The 8350-nt window shown below is 35.3% G+C and overlaps 1 protein-coding gene across 3 annotated transcripts in view; it reads right to left on the bottom strand.

Annotated features, from left to right (window-relative positions):
- The window catches only part of PFKM (phosphofructokinase, muscle), a 45141-nt gene that overhangs the window by 24028 nt on the left and 12763 nt on the right, over positions 1-8350 (bottom strand). The window contains exon 1 of one of the 3 annotated variants that reach the window (XM_023535477.1): positions 343-512. The exons of the other annotated variants lie outside the window; for them this stretch is intronic. The gene's annotated coding sequence lies outside the window, so the exon portion shown is untranslated. Of the gene's footprint in view, positions 1-342; positions 513-8350 lie in introns of those variants that run through there. 3 annotated transcript variants of the gene reach the window in all.

Raw genomic sequence — 8350 nt, 5'->3', positions numbered from 1 at the left:
CAGAGAGGCAGCATCGTAGGTGCACTGATCTGAATAGGATGAGTGCCAGGATGGGAGTCGGGCAGTCAAGGGCAATGAGGTTTGAGCACCACCCACCCATCCCTGATTCCCAGGGTACCGGGCTGTGCGCAGAAGTCGAGGGACAGGAGCCAGGGGGCTAGGGCTTTTCATGACTGCTCTTCCCATCCCCCCTTTAGGCTCCTACTTCTAATGCCACACCACCCCTCCTCTTCCCTGCTGCTCCTTTCAGTTCTCCCCACCGCCTCCTCCCAACACGTTCATTTCCACCACGCTCTCAGCTTTCTCTCCCGCCCCGGCTCGTTACCCAAGGGCCCTTCTTGCCTTTTAGTCTTAGCTCTTCTCGGCCGCGGGTTCTTTGCACACTGTCCTTGGGGAAGGGGGGAGGGGAGCTTGGCGAACACAGGGAGGAGCCAGGTGGAGGCAACAGGGAGGGGAAAGAGGAGAGGCTTCCCAACTCCCACTGGCTGATGCTGGCCAAGAGGCTCCGCCTCCTCCTGCTCTCCTTTCTCCTCCCTTTCCTCCTCCCCCTAAGAATGCTTCTCAGATAACCCTTCGGCTTAGTTTCTTCACTCTCCAGAGGGTTCTCGGGCCTTCATATCTATCTCAGGAGCCATCATCTCCTGCATACAGTGGGAACCAGAAATTATTCAGTTGCTTCTCTTGTCAGCAGAGACAACATTTTTTCCCGGCCCGACTGCCTGAGACTCCTTGCATTCAAGAATCCTCAGCAACTGATAATAACCTCTCCCTCCGGCCCTATCCATCGTATCCCACCTTTATCACTCGGAAGGAACACTCGTTGGAAGGCTGTGTGTCAGGTTTTAGATGCTGAGAGATGAAAAGATAAGTGAAACGGAGTCCCTGCCCCTGAGGAACATTAAACACTGGTATTTACCCTAGAGGGACCTCAAAAACTACACTTAAAAGTATGTTACCCTTCTCAGAGAAAATACAGAAAAGCTAGGTAGGAATCCGAGTACCAAGAGGAAACACACTTGCTGGGATGACTCCCTCTCATGCCTACAGTAGAAGAAAGTGCAGGATTCTGGTGGTGAAGCCAGCATATCTGTAGGGCTGTAGGATCCACCCTGGGTCCAAATAGGATCCACCTTGGGAACGTGGATCAAGTACTCCCAGAGCAAGAGGTGCATCCTTTACTCAAATCTTCTTTGCTCCTTCCTGCGCTCCACCTAGCTTTTTGTTTCAGTGCCCCTCCTCAGTCATCTCCCTTGCGGTTTCTGCTATCTTTTCTCTTGCTTATTTGTTCCTGCACACTCTGGCCACAAACAATAGGAATGCAAGTGACTAGGAGATAAACCATTTGACTACACAAAATTAACTTTTGTGCTGCAAATGTTACCATCAGAAAATTAAGACGACAATCCATAGAACAAAAGAACAATTTTGCAAATCATATATCTGATAAGTGACAGCTATCCAAAATATATAAATAACTCTTGTAACTCAATGATAAAGAGATAATAATCCAATTTAAAAAAGAGTAAAAGATCTGAACAGATACCTCACCAAAGAAGATATACAGATGGCAAATAAGTATATGAAACAATGCTCAACATCCTATGTCATTTACCATGAACTGCAAATTAAAACAGTGAGATGCTGCTACAATCTATTAGAATGGTCAAAAAACAAACAACCAACAACAATAACAACAAAACTTGACAATACCAAATGCTGACAAGAATGTGGAGGAGCAACGGGAACTCTCATTCTTTGTTGGTGGGGTTGCAAAATGGTGCAGTCATTTTAAAAGACAATCTGGCAGTTTCTTACAAAGCTAAATATAGTCTTACCACATGAACTAGTAAATTATACTCCTAAATATTTACCCAAATGACTTGAAAACTACACTCACACAAAAACCTGCACTCAAATGTTTATTGCAGCTTTATTTGTAATTGCCAAAATCTAGAAGCAACCAAACCCCCCAAAAGGTGAATGGATAAAAAACTGTGGTGCATACATACAATGAAATATCATTCAGCAATAAAAAGAGAAAATACAGGAAATCTAGCTAGGAATGGGAGTACCAAGAGGCAAACCCATGCCATGATCTAACCCATCAAGCCAAGGAAAGACGTGGAGGAAACTTAAATACACATTGCTTAGTGAAAAAAGCCAGTCTGAAAACTCTGTATACTGTATGATTCCAACTATATGAAACTCTGGAAAAGGCAAAACTATAGAGATGGTAAAAAGATCAGTGGTTGCCAAGAGCTTGAAGTAGAGAGATAAATAGGTGCAGCACAATAGATTTTTAGGGCTGTGAAACTATTCTGTATGGTGCTATAATGGTGATTACGTGACATCATGCATTGTCAAAACCTATAGAATTGTACAACACAAATAGTGAAGTATAATGTGAACTATGGACTTTAGTCAATAATAATGTATCAGTATTGGTTAATTAATTGTAACAAATGTACCACACTAGGGCAAGATGTTAATAATAGGAGAAACTTAGCAGAGAATAGAGAGGATATATAAAAACTCTCTGTATGGTACAATTTCCTCAAATTTCTGTAAGCCTAAAACTACTCTAACGAATAAAGTCTATTAATTTAAAAATACATTCTGTTCAATGAAATATCAAATAAAATTGTGATATTAAAACAAAAAAATGGGAAAGAGTTTGAATAGACATTTCTTGAAAAAAGATATACAAATAATAAATACATACATGAAAATGTTCTCAACATCACTAATCATTAGGGAAATGCAAATCAAAACCACAATGACATTCTCTTTTATGCCATTAGCATGCCTATTATTTAAAAAAAAAAAAGGAGAATAACTTTTGGAGAGTATGTAGACAATTTGGAACATTTGTGTATTAGTCAATATGGAAAACAGGTTAACAGTTTCTCAAAATTTTAGACATATAGAGTTATCATATGACCCAGCAATTCGATTCCAAGAAAAATGAAAACATAGGTACACACACAGACATGTATACCGACGTTCATAGCAGCTTGATTCATAAGAGGCAAAAAGTGGAAACAGCCCAAATATCTATCAACTGATGAACAGATCAATAAAATGTGCCATATCCATACAATAAAATGTTTCTTGGCAATAAAAAGAATGAAGTACTGATACATGCTGCAACATAGATGAACCTCGAAAACATTATGCTAACTGGAAAAAGACCGTCACAAATGACCACATATCATTTGATTCCCTTTATATAAAATGTCCAGAATAGGCAAATCTATAGAGATAGAAAGTACAGTTGCAGTTGCCCAGGGCTGCAATAAAATAAGGAGTGATTGCCAATAGGTACAGAATTTTTTTTTGGTGGGTGATGGAAAAGTCTTAAACTTAGAGTGAATGCATAACTCTATGAATATACTAAAATGACAATTGAATTGTACACTTTAATTTTAATGAAGTGAAGCTTATCGGTTATTTCTTTCATGGATCATGCCTTTGGTGTTGTATCTAAAAAGACATCACCATACCCAAAGTCATGTAAGTCTTCTTCTATGTTATCTTCTAGGAGTTTTATAGTTCTGCATTTTACACTTAAGTCTATGACTTATTTTGAGTTAGTTTTTGTGAAGTGCGTAAGGTCTGTGTCTAGGTTCTTTTTTCTTTTTTTCTTTTTGCATGTGGATATCTGGTTCTAGCAACATTTGTTGGAAAGTTTGTCTTTGTTCCATTGTATTGCCTTGGCTGCTTTATCAAAGATCAGTTGACTATATTTCTGGGGTCTATACCTGGTCTCTATTCTGTTCCACTAACCTGTCTGTTCTTTCGCCAATACCACACTATCTTGATTACTATAGCTTTATAGTAAGTCTTGAAATTGAGTAGTGTCAGACTTCCAACTTCGTTCTTCAATATCAAGTTGGCTATTCTGGGTCTTTTGTCTTTCCACATAGACTTTCCACATAGACTTTAGAATTGTTGATAACATAATCTGCTGGAATTTTGATTCGTATCGTATTAAATGTATAGATCAAGTTGGGAAGAACTGACATCTGGATAATACTGAATCTCCCTACCTATGAATATGCAATATCTCTCCATTTAGTTAGTTCTTTGATTTCATTCATCAGGTTTTTTGTTTGTTTGTTTTCCTCTTAAAGATCTTGCATATATGTTATTAGATTTATCCCTAAGTATTTCACCTTTAGGTTGCTAATGTAAATGAAATCATGTTTTCAGTCTCAAATTCTATATGTTCATTGTTGATATATAGAAAAGCAATTGACTTTCACATATTAACTTATCATTCAATCTTGCTGTAATAGCTTATTAGTTCCAGAAGTTTTCTGTTGATTCTTTCAGATTTTCTACATAGATGATCATATCATCTGTGAACCAATATGGCTTTATGTCTTCCTTCTCAATCTGTATACTTTTTATTTCCTTTTCTTGCCTTATTGAATTGGCAAGGACTTACAGTAACATGTTGAAAAAGAGTGGTGAGAGGGAATATCCTTGCTTTGTACCTAATTTTAGTGAGAAAGCTTCAAGTTTCTCATCACTAAGTATGATGTTAGCTGTACATTTTTTGTCGAGTCTTTATCAAGTTGAGATAGTTCCCTTATATTCCTAGCTTACTGAGAATTTTTACTATGAATGAGTTTTGGATTTTGTCAGATGCTTTTTCTTCATCTATGAATATAATCATGTGTTTAAGCGACAGATTATATTAATTGATTTTTGAATGTGGAACCAGCCTTGCATACCGATAAATCTCCTTGGTCATGGTGTATAATTCTTTTTATACTTTTTAAATACATTTTTTTTTAGATTTGATTCGTTAATATTTTGTTAAGGCTTTTTGCATCTATGTTCATAAGAGATATTGATCTGTAGTTTTCCTGTAATGTCTTTATCTGGTTTTGGTATTATAGTAATCTTGGCTTCATAGAATGTTAGGAAATATTCTCTGCTTCTATCTTCTGAAAGAGGTTGTAGAGAATTAGTTCTTTCTTTTTTGGAAGGTTATTAATTATTGATTCTATTTTTTAAATAAATATAGGCCTATTCATATTGCGTATTTCTCTCTTTGCGAATTTTGGCAGATTGTGTTTTTCAAGGAATTGATCTATTTCATCTAGGTTATCAAATTTGTGGGCATAGAGTTCATAGTATTCTTTTATTATCTTATTAATGTCCATGGAATCTGTAGTGATGACACCTCATTTCATTTCTGCTCTAATTCTTATTTCCTTTCTTCTGCTTACTTTGGATTTAATTGACTCTTCTTTTTCTAGTTTTCTAAAGTGGAAACTTAGGTTACTGAGTTGAGATCTTTTCTAATATGTGCATTCATATTAGAAAAAAGCACTGCTTCTGCTAAATTTTATAAATTTTGATAAACTATGTTTTCATTTTTGTTTTTAATTCAAAATATTTAAAATATCTCTTGAGATTTCTTCTTTGACCCATGTGTTATTTAGAAGTATGTTATTTACGTGTATTTGGGGATTTTTCAGTTATCGTTCTGTTACTGACTTTTAATTTAATTCCATTGCTGCCTAAGAGGCACTGTTTAATTTGTTCTTTTAAATTTGTTAAGACGTGTTTTATAGCCCGTACTGTGGTCTATCTTGATGAATGTTCCATGTAAGCCTGGCAAATGTGTATTCTGCTGTTATTGGATATATTGCTTATGTTGATTATATCTAGTTGATTGATGGCATTGTTGAGTTCAGCTATGTTCTTACTGTTTTCTGTCTGCTGGATCTGTTCATTTCAAGAGAAGTGTGTTGAAGTTTCCCACTCTGATAGTGGATTCATCTATTTATCCTTGCGGCTGTATCAATTTTTGCCTTACGGAGTTTGAGACTGAGTTAGGTGCTTACGCATTAAGAATTGTTATGTCTTGAGGAAGTGATTAAAGTTAAAGTTGGTAGTTACAAAATAGTCATGGGGATGTAAAGTATACTATAAGGAATACAGTCAATAATATTGTAATAATTATGCATGGTGTCACATGGGTACTAGATTTATAGGGTGATCATTTTGTAAGTTATGTAAATGTCTGATTACCATGTTGTACACCTAAAACTAATATTTGCGAACTATAGTTGAAAAAATTATTTAAAAAATAATACAAGATGCAAAAAAAATTATTATGTCTTCTTGGAGAATTGACCCCTTTATCATTATGTAATGCCCTTATTTATCCCTTCTTTATCCCTGATAACTTTCCTTACTTCGAAGTTTGCTGTGTCTAAAATTAATATAACTTTCTTTTGATTAGTATTAACATGGTATGTTTTTCTCCATCCATTTTCTTTTCATCTACACATATCTTTATATTTAAAGTGGGTTTCTTATAGACATCATATAGTTGAGTCATATTTTTTGATCTACTCTAACAATCTGTCTTTTAATTGGTGCATTTAGATCATTAACATTCAAAGTGATTATTGAAATAGTTGGATGAATATTTACCATATTCATTATTGTTTTCTATTTGTTGCCCTTGTTGTCTGTTCCTATTTTTGCCTTCCACTCTTTTTCTGCCTTTTGTGGTTTTAACTGAGCATTTCATATGACTTACTCTCCTTTCTTAGCATATCAGTAATGCTTACTTTTTAGGGTTTCTCTAGAGTTTAAAATATACATTTACAATGAATCCAAGTTCACTTTCGAATAACACCATACCACTTCAGAGTAGTGTAAGTATCTTATAATAACAAAATAATCCCAATTTTTCCTCCTTTCCCTTGCACTTATCTATAAACATACATAAGCATATGTATATAATATATACCTGAGTATACATACTAGAATAGAGTGTTACTATTTTGAACAAACTTATTTGTCAGATCAATTAAGAACAGGAAAAATAAAAGTTTTTATTTTATCTTCACTTATTCCATTTTTTTTTACTCCATTCTTTTTGATATATTTCTACAGTTTTTCTGTGATTTTTTTTTCCTGGCTTTACTGAAATATAATAGACAATTAGTTGCTGGTTGTACAATTAACATTGTACAATTCAATGAGTTTTTTTTTCAGTTGTAGCTAGCATACAATAATATATTAGTTTCACTGTACAGCATAGTGATTAGAGATCTATATAACTCACAGTGATCACCCCACTAAATCTAGTACCCCTCCTCTCCCTTACATGTTTATTACAACATTAGTAACTATTTTCTTTATGCTACATTTCATATCTCCATGTCAATTTTGTAACTATCCATTTGTACTTCTTAATCCCTTTCCCCGTTTTTTGCCATCTGCCCAACTTCTCTCCCATCTAGTGGCCCTCAAAATATTCTCTGAGTTTATTTCCATTTTTGTTGTTGTTATTTTGTTCTTTAGATTCCACATGTACGTGAAATCATGTGATGTTTGTCTTTCTCTACCTGACTTATTTCATTCAGTGTAGTACCCTCTAGGTCCATCAAGGCAATATCTTTTTCCATTCTCTCCCTTTTAATCTCTGTGTCTTTTAATCTGAAGTGAATCTCCTGTAGGCAGCATATGTAGGGGTCTTGTTTTCTTATCCATTCAGCCACTCTATCTTTTTGTTGAAGCACTTAATTCCTTAACATTTGAGGTACTTGTTGATAGGAATGTAGTTATTACCATTCTTTATTCCTGTTTTCAATGCATGTTTTTTCTTCTTAAAGAAGTCTCTCCAACATTTCTTGTATTATTGGCTGGTGTTGATAAATTCCTTTAGCTTATTTTTGTCTGGGAAGCTCTTTATCTCTCCTTCGACTCTAAATGATAGCTTTGCTGGATAAATTATTCTTTGGTTGTAGATCCTAGGTTTTCATTATGTCAAATATTTTTTGTGAAGCCCTTCTGTCCTGCATTGTTTCTTTTGAGAAATCAGCTGCCAGTCTTATGGGTGCTCCCTTGTAGGTAGCTAACTGCTTTTCTCTTGCTGCTTTTAAGATTATTTGTATTTAATTATAATGTGTCTTGGTGGTGGGGGGGGCCTCTTTGGGTTCCTGGTTTTTAGGACTCTCTGAGCTTCCTGAGGTTGTATGTCTATTTCCTTCACCAGGTTAGGGAAGTTTTCCATCATTATTTTTTCAAATAGCTCTTCAACTTCTTGTTTTCTTTCAGGTACCCCTATGACACAGATATTTTTACATTTAACTGTGTCCAATAGGCTCCTTAAATTATTATTATAGTCTTGGCTTCTTTGTTCTTGCTGTTCTGATTGAGTGTCCTTGGCTTCCCCATCCTCTATATCAGTGGTTCGATCCTCTTCTTTATTCAATCTATTGTTTCTCTCTAATATACTCTTCACCTCAGATAATGTGTACTTCATTTCTGACTGGTTCTCTTTTATAATTTTCATTTCTATTTTTATGTTTTTTTT

Source organism: Pteropus vampyrus, unplaced genomic scaffold (genome assembly GCF_000151845.1).
Source record: "Pteropus vampyrus isolate Shadow unplaced genomic scaffold, Pvam_2.0 Scaffold140, whole genome shotgun sequence".
Classification (NCBI taxonomy): domain Eukaryota; kingdom Metazoa; phylum Chordata; class Mammalia; order Chiroptera; family Pteropodidae; genus Pteropus; species Pteropus vampyrus.
Note: the sequence above shows the minus strand (reverse complement) of the source record. Positions and strands in the feature narration are given on the sequence as shown.